Here is a 14232-nt window from a genome sequence, read left to right as displayed (position 1 = left end):
CCAGTTGGTCAGTATGGAAAGCTTTCCCTAAATGAGAGATTATAAAGTTTTTTGTTTGTTTGTTTGTTTGTTTTTTAAGATTTTATTTATTTATTTGACAGAGAGAGTGAGAGAGAGAGGGAGGCAGCAAGCACAAGCAGGGGGGAGTGGCAGCAGGGGAGAAGCAGGCTCCCCGCTGAGCAAGGAGCCAGAGGTGAGGCTCAATCCCAGGACCCTGGGATACCCACCCGAGCTGAGGGCAGCTGCTCAACCGACCGAGCCACCCAGACGCCCCTAAATGAGAGATTATAAACCTAATTGTCATTGATTCCAAAATGTCTATGAATTTTAACTTTAAATACAATTGTTATGCAATAATAATTGTTTAAAAGATTTATTTGAGAGAGAGAGAGAATGAGTTGGGTGGGGGGACAGAGGGACAAGCAGACTCCCTGCTGAGCAGGGACCCTGATGCGGGGCTCGATCCCAGGACCCTGGGATCATGATCTGAGCCAGAGTCAGATGCTTAACCGACTGAGCCACCCAGGCTCCCCTGCAATAATTATTTTTAAAAAAATATTTTATTTTCCAGGGGCGCCCGCGTGGCTCAATCGGTTGAGTGTCTGCCTTTGGCTCAGGTCATGATCCCGGGGTCCTGGGATCGAGCCCCGCATCGGGCTCCCTGCTCGGTGGGAAGCCTGCTTCTTTCTCCCTCTCCCACTCCTCTGCTTGAGTTCCCTGTCTTGCTGTGTCTCTCTGTCAAATAAATGAATAAAATCTTTAAAAAAAGATCCTTAAAAAATTTATTTTCTGAATTTTAGACCAAAGAATAATATAGTAAAAACTTGTGTATACTTAACCTAGATTTACCAGTTATTAACATATTGCCACATTTGCTTTATCTCTCACTACGATTTTTTCTAAAGCATTTCAGAGTAATTTGTAGACATTATGGCACTTCGCCTCTCAGTACTTAACATGTATCTCATGAGAACAGATCCATCCTCCTATATTATTGTGCCAAACAACTTTTACGTTGATCTAATATTATCTAGTCTGCATTAAAATGTCTCAGTTGTTCCTGAAATGTCTTTTATAGCTGTTTTATTTTCTATACAGGACCTAATCAAAGATCACATAGTGCATTTGGTCATCATACTTTTTTTTTGGTCGTATCTTTTAAATCTAGAACAGTTTCCCTTCCCATCCTTTAAAAAATATGACAATTTTATACAGATGGGTGTATATATTTATTTACATATTAAAATACTTAATAGCATATTCAAATATTTAATATGTATTTCTTTACTTCCTCCACCCCCTGGGAGTCCAGTATTTTTTAGGCAAACAATGTAACAACCCTAATTATAAATGTTACCCAAAACTGATGAAATATAAAAAGTATGTTAATAAAATCTCTCCGTTTCTAAAGGCAGCAATTCCATATGTCGTGTATAATAAAAACCCATATAGAAATTTTTGGGGTAGTCGTTCATTAGACTATGAGCTTTTAGAAGGGAACAGACTGTGTTTTATTCATTTTTATAATCTCTGCCCACCACACAGTATGAGACTCAGTACATGTTTGTGGAGTGAATGAATGATTCACTCTTTTTTATAGCGGTAAAGTATACATAACATAAAATTTAACATCGTAACTATTTTAAGTGTACAGTTCAGTGGCAATAAGTACATTCACATTGTTGGGCATGGTTCTTTTTTTTTTTTTAAAGATTTTATTTATTTGACAGAGAGAGACACAGGGAGAGAGGGAACGCAAGCGGGGGGGGGGGGAGTGGGAGAGGGAGAAGCAGGCTTCCCACGGAGCAGGGAGCCCAATGCGGGGCTCAATCCCAGAATCCTGGGATCATGACCCGAGCCGAAGGCAGACACTTAATGACGGAGCCACCCAGGTGCCCTGGGCATGGTTCTTTTTTAATAACTAAGGGATATGTGTTAATTGCAGAAAAGTTATTAAATAGACCATCAAAAAGAAAAATAATCTAAACTCCCATCAAATTCTATCATCCATAGAAAACCCAGACATAATCACTCTTAACATCTTGGTGTAGTATCCTTCCAGACTTTTGCGTACGTTTATTCCTATCCACATAAATTATGTGATTGCATTGTGCATATTGTATAATAACCTGCTCTCATTTCCTTAACATGTAGTCAATATTTTGTCATATTAATGTTAATATTTACAGATAAGTGGGTTTTGATCTAGTTATATTTCATCCACTGTTTTTATGCCATATACCTCTAGTAGCCATGCTGATGGGTGGGGGTCATGAGGACAGAGCTAAGGACACAGGTGACTTCTGTGCATTTTTTTTTTTTTTTCTGAGCATAGTGGATAATAACAACACTGGTTTAGGGCCTGAATTTCTGTGTGTAATTTGGGGATTGCAGAAGGGGTTAGGCATCTTTTGCTGAGGCCCATCTTTAGGTCAGGGGTCTAATGAGAGTATTGCATCAAGGGAGGGCAGAAGAACAGTCTCTGTCATTTGAATGGAATCTCATTCCAATCCAAAATCTTCCTCTGGAGAACTTGTTACTGAAGGCCTGACTCTCCTTATTACTTGCCTGGGGGAAAACACATACTGAACAACAAAATGCTCCCAGAGACTAGACCTTGTCAATGTTCTCTGATGCCTAGTAGGACCACTGCAGAAAAAAAAATATTAATGAGACTGTTGCTAGGAGACGGGAGAGCCAAAAGCCCATGACATTGTAGGGGTTCCACAGGAAATCAAGACAATTTAAGTAGGTTGTAGATCAGAGGTTTTGCTATTAAAATCTGTTCTTTGATGAACATGTACTTTTTAGCATGTAATGTTTAATATGATTCTATGCTTTCGGAGGAATTTGAGGATAATTCCAGGGCATTTCATTTCTTTCCATAGAGCGAATCCCTTCTTCAGAGCACAGCTCATTTTCAAGTGGTTGCTGCTCCTTTTTCCCCCTCCCCTTTGGCGCGACGTCCTCAGAGCTGGTGGAGAGGCAGAGCGCAGGCAGTGGTAAGTAGCTGAGAAATCTTTTGTAAAATAGATACCCAAAATGTGCTTTTAAAGTGACAAGTTTTGATGGAATAGAATAATACAGAACTGTGTAGGAATTTCTGATTCTAATCAGCAGTATTGGGAAAATGAATTCATTTAAATTCTAAATATTCCATGGTCACTTTACTAGTTTAAAGCTCGTTTCTTAAATGGCAAATGAGTTGCTAGAAGGAAATATAGAGATCTCCCCTTGTGATTCTGGTAAGATATTTCCCAACGCATGACTTGACGAAGATGTTACCGAAATGAGAAAGTGCACTCGGAACAGTATCTCAGCCTTACGATGTTTGAATTAGACTTGATAGAATGGGTTACTATTGAAAATGTTCTCAGATCTGAGTTCCTGTCCCCATATGGAGAGAGCATGAGAAAACTGTTACTTTGCAATGGGAAGGATACCATACCTCATTTTTTTTTTAATGAAGAAAATCACGTGACTGGATATCTGTACAGGAGAGAAAATGAGGAGGGCAGCCTGTAATGTTGAGCTTAATTGCTTCATGTGAGAGATGAACATGTGTTGAATGGGAAAGATTAAAATTTGGTTTTAGGATGAAAAATCATGAAAAAGAAATAATATTGTGACTGCCTTTATTTTGAGTAATTGATTTGTATTCATGGACATCAATTTGTACAGTAAAGGCAGAATATTCTCAGTGCTTCTTTATTTGAAAAGGGCTGTGAGAAGGATAGCAGAGATTCCTATCAGAAAAGCTTTTATGTTTGTGTCTGAAATGTGCCTGAAAATGCGTAAGCTTTTGTGCCCCCTTTCACCTGGAAATCGCATTAGTAGATCCATTTCTGCAAGAAATAAAAAAAGCGGAAGTGGTCTTTTTATTTCTTTGAAATTCAGGTTTTTTGTCCCTTCAAGAGGACGGAGAAAAAAATGATAGGTAGATTTTTGAGTTAGATGACAAACAGCAATCAAGGAGGAAAAATAAGAAGGAAACGCTTAAAAGAAAGCTCGCAAGATGGGCCATTTTCCAAGCCAGAAATGTCTGCGGGTAGCATGTTTTGCAGGGGGAGTGGGGGAGAGCTGGCTAAATGCAAAGGGAGGGGGAAGTTGAACTGAGCACTGCGGCAAAGAGAATGACTGACGCATCCAGGGACATGTGACTATTCTCTGGTGTAGTGAAGAAAATTTTCCAGGAGTCCATCTTGTATAAGAAATTCTGTACCTGCTAACATGCAAATAATACTGTAATCTTCATGTAGTACATACTGAGTTTGCTTTGCTGGGTCCTCCATTGGTACCTAGGTACATTTAGGCTGTTTTTATTCTCTTTATTCCTAGACTTTATTTGTGCTCCCACTGCTTTTCTAGCACTTATTAAAGTAGCTTCTTAAAAAGGCTATCTTTCCCCTTTATCATAAAAAAAATCACACATTAATTGTTTAAAATTTGGAAAAATTACTCTCTCTTTCCTGAATACATACAAATAAATGCATAGAAATATATATTTATATACAAAATGAAAATTATATGTACATGTAGTTTTCAGCTTGCTTTAATAATCATTCAACAATATATTGGGAGCAATTCCTCATATTTTTAAACATTCCACAAGAAGGCAATGTTTCGTGGATGCATAATTTCTGATCATAGAGTTGTCCCACTAAATGTCCAGTTATTGAATGCTTAATATGTGCAATTTTTGCTGTTATAATTTAAGGAACATCTTTCCATATAAACCTCTGTGTGCTTTTCTGGTTTTTTTTTTCCCCCCTAGGATAAATTCGTAGATGTGGAATTTCTGGATCAAATGGTATGAACCAGTTTAAGATTTCTCCTCCACCATCACCTTATACATTATCACCTAATTTATTTATCATATGTGGTAAAAACATTATTTCCCAGTGGTTTGCCTATTCATTTTGTATCATTTATGCTGGGTTTTTTTTTTTTTTTTACATGTTGCAGCTTTACATTTTTAGATATCCACAGCTATCAATTTTTGATTTTATGATTTATTTCTTTCCTTTGTTGAGTATATTGACCTGTATTTTTTTCTAGTTATTTCATTGCTTCATTTTTTACAATTAACTCTGATTCATCTGGAACTCATTTTGGTATGTGGTATGAATATGAAGTAGGATCTAATTTTGTTTTTTTTCCAAATAGGTCACCAATTGTTTCAGCATCATTTATTGAATAATCCAACCTTCTTCCACTGATTTGAAATGGCAACAACTGCTCTCCCATTAGCTAGGGTATAGTGTCCACAGGTCGGCCATTTTCTCTCTACCCAAGGTGGTCACATTCCACAATAGCACTCCTACCTTCTTGCGGCTTCTGGCAGCATTCTAAAACATCATGTTCGTGCTCAGGCCTTTCAAGAATTCTAGGCACATGCAGTTTAGGGCAGTGGTTTTCAAACAGGATTTTTAAATTTTAAATTTTCCAAAATTGTATTTTTATCAGATGCTTTTTACAAATTAAAATTGAGGAATCCGAATATATAGAACCACTGTTCCGGATGTGCTATTCCTCTTGGACACAGTTGGCATCCTAACTGTGTGTTTAAAACTTACCCCTGGGGTTAGTGTTACTCCTAAGGTTCCTCCTTCAACCTCTTTTTCTACTTCTCAGGTACTCAGAGAATTAAAGCTGTCTGGACTCATTCCCTGGAATTTTCTAGAATGGTATAAGAAGGAAATGTAAGAAATGTATGAGGAGCAAAAATAAATAATGTTTGCCAGCCTGTTGCTGGCAGTAGTCTGATCTAGGGATTCAAATAAGGTAGGATGAGTCCCAATCCATGCCATCACTGCCACCATCTCTTGTAGGTAGACACACCCCAGTGGTTCACCTCTGTTCACTGTAGGCGGAAGTCTCCAGCATGAAACACAGACTCTTAGTGGGGGAAGAGTTAAATGTTGCTCACAGAAATCTTTGATTATTAAAATCACCTGCCACCCACTGTTGACCGCCCCCCCCCATCCCCACTCCCAACACAGCCTTCTTTCTCTATTGACTTCGGACTCTGGCCTCTAGGCTTTGCTGATTCAGGAAGAAAAATAGGGGGTTTTGGGTGGAAGGATGCCTTGCCCGCCCTTATTGCAAGGGGCTCATTTGGCTCACAGCCAGAGCCCTGGTCATTTCTTGACTTGTGCATTTAGGCTGTGATTTGTTTGTGACTGGAGGCTGGTTTCCCTGGCAACAGCAGCTTGCCAGGGCATGCGCATTTGCTCCTCTGCAGTGGCTGAATGCGGCGGCGGAGGTGGGGAGGGGGGACTGTTGTGGGGGCCGACGTCACTGAAGGAGTTCTCCTGCAGTCGTGATGTCAGTTTCTCTGGGCTAAACTGCCATCGTTATTGTATATAGAGCATTGTGTTATTTTTTAATACTTGGAAGGCTTTGAGCTACTCTCTTTTCTTCCAAATTCCCTGCTCTCAAGATATCCAGCAGTGACCACGAAATATTCTCAGTGTTTGAGACCACTGACACCCCCAGGGCCCTAAGGGGATTCATGATAGTGGGAGCACAGGAAACAAACTGCCTGGTTTCAAACCTCTACCTCTTGCTAGTTGCATGACCATAGTACTAGTGCTTGCATTTTCTCAGATGTAAAATGGAGATTAATAATAGCAGCTTTAGAACAGTGTCTGTTACATAGTAACCACTGTATAAGTGTTGGTATCATTTGTAGATATTAAAGGAGAATTTGCCCTGAAACAGACTTGTGCTGCAATGTACAAACTTACCCTCTATTGTCCACTGGTCAAGTAACACACACACACACACACACACACACACACACACACACACACACACACACACACACACACACACACACACTTACCTTTGCAGCTACCCATGACACATGGACAAGCACCGCAGCAGAAAGACTTGCCCCACAGCACACAGACATCCCCCATATCACTCAGATTTACCCAAAGGCACACATATTCTCCGCAAGGCAAAAAGCCTCACCTAAGGGACACAGACCTGCCCGACGTGACCCAGACTTACTCTTCCATAAAGATTCTATCCATGACACACACACAGTCCCCGACATCACAGACTGCCCCAATATCACACAGGCCCTTTGCCTAGCACAGTCTCTCTAGCGAATACAGACTCACTCCACACAGACAGGCCCTGCGGGATAGAAACCCTCACCACAGAACATGGTCTCTGCCATGGCATATAGACTCCCCATGGCACACAGATTCTCCCCACAGCACACAGATTTCTCCCAGTGCCCCACTGACTGAACCCATGGCCAAGATTCTCCCCAGGGCACAGACTCCCCTCACATCCCAAAGACACTCCATAGAGAACGCAGATTCCTACCCCCCCCTCCCCGCCCCAGGGCACACAGCCTTACCCCGTAACACATAGATGCACCCTAGAGCACATGGACTCTCCACAGAACACAGACTTCTCCCCAGAACACAGTTCCTGGCACAGCTTGGAGACCCACACAGAGGGACATACTCTCCCACAACAGACTTGCTTCATGGCACATAGACAAGCACCACAGGACACAGACCATCCCACAAGGACCCAGACTTGCTCCATTGGTTACAGACACTACCTAAATCACACAGACTCACCCCACAAAACACAAATTAAACCCATAGCATAGAGAGTCTCCCCACAACACACAGATTCTCCCCACAGCCAAAAGATTGTTCCCATAGAACAGTCTGCCCCACAAACTGAGATGTCCCACAGCACACAGACACTCCCTACAGCATATAAATTTGCCCCACATACTTTCTCCATGGGACACAGGACCTCCCCACTTCAGGCAGACTGGCCCCAGGGTGCACAGCTTCTCCCAAGACACAGACTTGTCCCACAGCACAAGGACTTGCCCCTAAGAACACAGACTCACCCCACAGCTTGAAGACTTACCCCATGGCACACAGATTAAACCTACAGCCCAGACACTCTCCACAGCCCTCAGACAAGCTCACCCCACATCACAGAGATGCAGTGGTATATCTCACAGCTCATATATCCCCCCGTGGTGCACAGGAATTGGGCCACAACACCCAAGCTCGTCCTACTGTGCACCCGTTCACTTCACAACACATGCAGCTCCCACACGATACAAATACTTGCCTCGTGGTGCACTCACTTGCCCCGCCGCATCTTGACCTCCACCATGAGGACGGTCTCCACACAATGCGCCCTGTGGCCCAGTGTCCACAAAACATGCCCCCAGTTCCTTAGACATGCTGCAATAAATAGACGCCACCCACGGTGCCCAGCAGCGCACCACAGCAGCACACTGGCCCTACAGTGGACAGACTTGCTCTATGACAGACACACCCATGCCACAGCCACACTGAATCTGTCTCCAGAGTGTCCAGATCCGCCCCTCAGGGCACAGTCACAGGCATGACCCAGACTCGCTCGCTCATTTCACAACACAGATGCAACACACAAACACATCCCGCAGCACAGCGCTCCACCCTGACAGTGCACGTAATTGTGTCACAACACGCGTTTGTCCTGCAGATTCATCTCCCAAAACCCACATTCCTTATGGTGGCTGCACATTGTGAACATGTGCCCCAAACATGTGCAGCAACTTGCTCTACGACCCCCAGAGCTGCCTCAAAGCACGTAGACTAGTTTCACTGCTGCCCATAAACAAGAGATGCTCAAGCTGTGCACAGATTTCCATCAAAATGCACAGCTTCTCCCATTCATATGCATACTTGCCCTGCAATGCACACAAACACCACTGAACACTGAGACTCACCCTAAGTGCACAGGCAAGCCCTTCAGGGCAGAGACTTGTCCCACAACATAATCACACTCACAAAACTTACAATTCATGGGCGTGCCTAGAAACACATAGATTTCTTCTGCAGTGCACATATTTGCATCATAACACGGACTTACTCTAGAATGGAAAACTGACCGTTCACATCAACATTTCCCAGCACATAGACAGACACACAACACACACATTACCCCTGTAATGCAAGTATTTCCATCGTAGTTTACAGATCTACTTTACCATATTACTGAGCTACAACTCTGGCCCGCGACAGAGATACAACTTGTGTAGCGGTTAAGAGCAAGGCCTCTGGACACAGACTTACCTGCGTTAGGACCCAGGTCCCACCCCTTTCTAATCGTATCACCTTGGTAAGTATGTTTCTCTGTTCTTCAGTTTGCTCCTCTGTAAAACAAAGATAACAATAGTACCTACTCAAAAGGGTTGTTGGTGAGGATTGAATGAGTTATGATATGTCAAGTGCTTAGTACAGTGCCCGGCACATAGGAACTCTTGCAGTTGTTAATTTATATTACTATCACCCCTCCCACCCCACCACCATTACTATTAAAGCGAAAAGGTATTTGATCTACCCCAAATACCTAGAACCTGACAACACCAAGACTCACCACGTGATACATAGACTAGCCCCAGAACATGTACAAATACTCTATAGCACACAGATAGCCCCCCACACCCTACAGAACACAGACAGAACCCTAAGCCAGATACCGCTCACACAAGACAGAACTGTATCACAGTCAAGAAATTTGCTATACAGTGCACAGGCTTGCTCCATTTTACACAAACTCATTCCACAATATTCAGATGCACAACACCCAGCCTCACCCTACAAGGCACGGACACACAACCCAACACAACACAACGCAACACACACACAAACACGCATGCATGCATCCTGCAACTCAGTGATGTACCCTATATCACACCAACACACCCTCCCACACTCAGATTTTTGTTTTATAATGTGTGGCTATATCTTCTATTCACAAACATGCTCCTAAACTCATGCTCCTAAATGTACAACACTGTGCCATGATCCAAAGACTCCTCCTGCAACACACAGACACAGCCAACAATTCAGGGGTTCCCCATGATGCAGACTCATTACAATACACAGACTCATCCAAAGACACCTAGACATGCTCTACAGTACACAGATTTGCTCCAGAACAGCTCAACTTGTACACATATACCCTATACGATGCATGGAGTCACATTATAACACACAGACTAAACCCACAACATAAGGCCTTTCCTATAAACTAAGGCTTGCCTCACGAATCCCAAAAACACTCCATGATACAGATTACATAGCCCAAGACACCTAGCGGTGCCTCAGTATGTACAAAGAAGCCTCACAGTGCTCACCATCACATAACACACACCCTCACTCCACAAGGCACACACTCATCCCTCCGCAACATGCCTGCTCACCTCTATTGCACAAACATGTTCCACAACATGAAGACACTTCCCATGAGCACAGACAGGCCCCAAAATGCATAGATGCATTCCATGAGGACATACCCATGCACGTACGCGCGCGCACACACACACACACACACACATTACAACACAGAGAGGCATCCTACAACGCCCAGACCGCCCCCCCCCCCCATGTAGCAATGAGCCTCAGAATACCTGGAGACCCCGACAACATAGACACATTTCGCACAGCGAAATCATGGTCCCCCCATGACTCACAGAACTTCATTGCCATGTACAAACTTCCCCCATAAAGCAGACTTGAGCAATAACACCCAGACTCACTCCACAAGGCACGGATACGTGCCGTAATCCAGGGACTACACTCACAAGTAAGCACACCTTTCAAAATAGGTACTCATGCAAACACACAAAATCCTTTGACAATCACAAAATCGCATCCCCTTACAAGTTTCCTTTAAGCAGAGGCTTGGCATACCACTTACACAGTTGGCCCACAACAGAAAGCCTCTCCACACAGGGCAAACATTAACACTTTGACACCCTAACCGTATAAAAGAATGCCCTTTCAATGACACCATCCCACAATTCACGCAGAAGTCCCATATTACTTGGATGAATGTTATAATCCCTAGCTGTTCTGTAACCCAAGACATGCCACCACACCTAGACATACTCCACAAGGTCCAGAGACATGCTACAAGGACAGCGCACCCCCAAACAAAGGGGCGGTATAGGTTGTGGTTAAAAGCTTACACTTAGGATTCAGATTGCCTGGGTTCCAATCCCACATGTGTTGTTTACTAACTGTGTGACTTTGGCAAGGTTTCGTAACCTCTCTGTGCCTTATTTTTCTCAGGTACAAATCGGAATGGTAATGGTACCTACTTAGTAGGGCTGTTAAGAGTAAGAGAGTGAATGTCTGTACAGTGTTTAGAACAATGCCCGGTACAGCATTGGTGTTATCAATGTTAGTTGATCTTGTTGTTGCTATTATTGTTGTTGTTTCTACACAAGGACCTGGACTACGATGATAAGACTTAATCTAAAATCATTAGAATCAACCCACAACACATGGAGTATACCCCCATAAAGCCCAGAATCATACCATATCTCACACTCTCACCGTCCTTTGCTTACAGTTCCCATAATGAGGGCACTTAGCCCACAACACCCAGAAGCAGCCACCACACAGAGTCTCTGCAAAACGCCTAGACTCATCACACAACACCTAGACACACATCGCAGTGCATAAACATACCCATGATACAGACCAATTAGCCACGCAAAGACTCATCAGCTGAATGCACCCTATCACACACACACACACACACACACACACACACACACACACACACACACACACACAGAGGCTCTACAATACACATACTCACTGCAGAACACATTGGCCCCACAACATAAAGAACTCACTTTAAAATCCCTAGAAACAATCCGTAATGCATAGACTTCTCCAACACACAGAATTGTATCACACCATCCCTGTCAAAACCCACAAGTATCACCTGTATACCCCAAATTGCTCACAATGCTCAGACTCACCCCATAATGCAGATTATCTTTCCACAGGATTCAGACCTGCTCCACAACCTACCGGCTTGTGCCTCAGCACACAGATAGCCCCAGATCCCACAAACAGATCTTCTATATGCAGAATTATATGACAAAGCAGATGCACCCGGCAATGCCTGTATTAGGCATAGAACCCACACACTGGCTCCAGTTAGTACCTTCATTTCACAATACCTACAACATGTGGAAACACACAAAGCCAACACACAATACCTTGACATGCCCTACACTGTACAGACCCAGCATTACAGTGCGGATTCCTCCCACACAGTAGAGAATGGTGTCACAGGGCGCCATCTTATCCCACTGTGCACTCTAGCACCCGCACAACCCACAGCTCCCCAAGGGAACAATTACATCACAGTGCAAAGGCCCAAAACACTTTCAGTTGTCTCCACATAGTCCCCCGAAAGGTATGCAGGACGTATAAACCTCAAAAACAACCTATAACCACAGACTTATACCACAATCTGCAAACATGTCCCATAATGCATTGATGTCTCCCACAATGCAGATGTCTGCCTGCATGACCCACGCTCACATCAGAACATTCAGTCAACTCACTGTTTACAGATTACAACCCACAAACTTGCCCCACAACATACAGACATGCCTCTTAAAGTATGGACATAACCCTAATCCACAAACTCGCCCCCTAATGCACAGAATAGTCACACAATGCCAAGGTATGCCTCACAAAGCCCACACTGCCACATGATACACATAGGCTTTACACAGCACAGTCATGCACCACAAAACCATGTATAAACCCCAACAAAGTCCAGATAAACCCCACAGTGCATAGGCCTGCCTCATAACACAGGTGTGCCGTGCAACACAGAGTCTCCATGCAGAGGTTGGAATCACAGTGCACGGACTCACTCTACACAGCTGATTTGCTCCACAACGTATGCAGTCACTCCACAATGAAAACGCTAGAACCACAACACCAAGGCTCACAGCAAAGCATCCTCCTGCCCCCACTTCTCTACCACAGAGAGGCCCTATAATACATAGATAACCTCCTCAACTCACAGACTTGCCCATCCACAACTGGACATGCCATACAATGCATAGACATGCCCCACAATCCAGACAGCTGTCAGAACACTTCGTGTATGACACACACATGGCTCATATAACATTTAATCCACAATGTGCAGACTCATCCCGTGCAGCACAGGTCCACCCTCCTCAGTTTTATCTAGTATCACAAGCCTAGATTTGTCCTTGGACACAAAAGCATATCCTAAAGTGCACAGACATGTGTCACAACATCCAGAATCACTCACCTCATGATACCCAGATTCACTCCACAGTACCCAGAAACACCATATCATTAATGCACAGACAGAAATACACAGCATGCAGACTTGCCTCAAAAGTACTTAGCTGGGCAACAGTGCACAGACGTGCCCTACAACAGAGACGTGCCTTACAACATACCCTCACCTTGCCACGAAAACACCTGGCTTACAGGGAAGATAGGAGCAACAGAGCCCCTAGACCTGTTTTGCTGGACAAGGACACATCATACAATGTGCACCCACAACCCATTACACAGACTTTCTAGCTCCACCAACAACTAGCTCATGGTGCAGCATACAGAATTGCAAAAAACCCAATGCACAGACACAAATGCACAACTCAGACTCTTCCCAAAAAGCACAGAATCATATCACAAAGCACTGATATGCCCCCTACAATGCACAGTATCAAGTCACAATGGGGAGATGCATCTCATGTCCCAAGACTCTCCTTACAATGCAGAAACATGCCGCCCCCCCGTATCTCTTCCATGACACGGTCATTCAGACATTCTTTACAATTCCTAGATATAAGCCAAGACTCTGCTCTCCACTCATAGACCCACACCAAAGCACACAAAACCACCCAGAAGCGTATAGATTTGCCATACGTTGTATAGGGTCAACTCATGACACATAGATGTGTCACACAATGCTCAGAGTTGATACAAAATACACACACACACACACACACACACACACACACACACACCCCTCAGCAGAAGACGGATCCCAAAACACGTTTGGGGTCAGCGACAAAACTCAGCCTCCTCTCCCAGCAAGGCATGGAACAGCATCACAAGACACAATCCATCCTACAATATATAGAACAACCTCACAATTAACACAGTTACTCCATGGTGCAAAGATTTGCCCAAGCACTGCACACACATACACTACAACACGTAGACACACCCTACAACATAGAGACTTCTCTCACAGCACATAAGATTACATCACAGCACATCAACTCACAATTCAAGATATAGATCAGCGTAACACACTTTTGCCCCACAGCACACTAACCCTACAAACCCCAAACTTGCATGAAAACCCCAACTTGCACAGGTTTGACCCATA

General features: G+C 43.6%; 1 long non-coding RNA gene across 4 annotated transcripts in view; it reads left to right on the top strand.

The window, feature by feature from the left end:
* The first annotated feature begins 2977 nt into the window (after positions 1-2977).
* Positions 2978-14232, top strand: part of LOC113931063 — a 62376-nt gene continuing 51121 nt past the window's right edge. For 2 of the 4 annotated variants that reach the window (XR_003522672.2, XR_003522670.2), the window contains exons 1-2: positions 2978-3002; positions 4775-4810. This is a non-coding gene — a long non-coding RNA (uncharacterized LOC113931063). Of the gene's footprint in view, positions 3003-4774; positions 4811-5166; positions 5271-9007; positions 9157-14232 lie in introns of all 4 variants that reach the window. The other 2 variants (XR_003522673.2, XR_003522671.2) reach the window with 2 other exon arrangements.

Source organism: Zalophus californianus, chromosome X, assembly GCF_009762305.2.
Source record: "Zalophus californianus isolate mZalCal1 chromosome X, mZalCal1.pri.v2, whole genome shotgun sequence".
Taxonomy (NCBI): Eukaryota; Metazoa; Chordata; class Mammalia; order Carnivora; family Otariidae; genus Zalophus; species Zalophus californianus.
The sequence above is the reverse complement of the archived record's forward strand: the minus strand, read 5'-3'. Positions and strand labels throughout refer to the sequence as shown.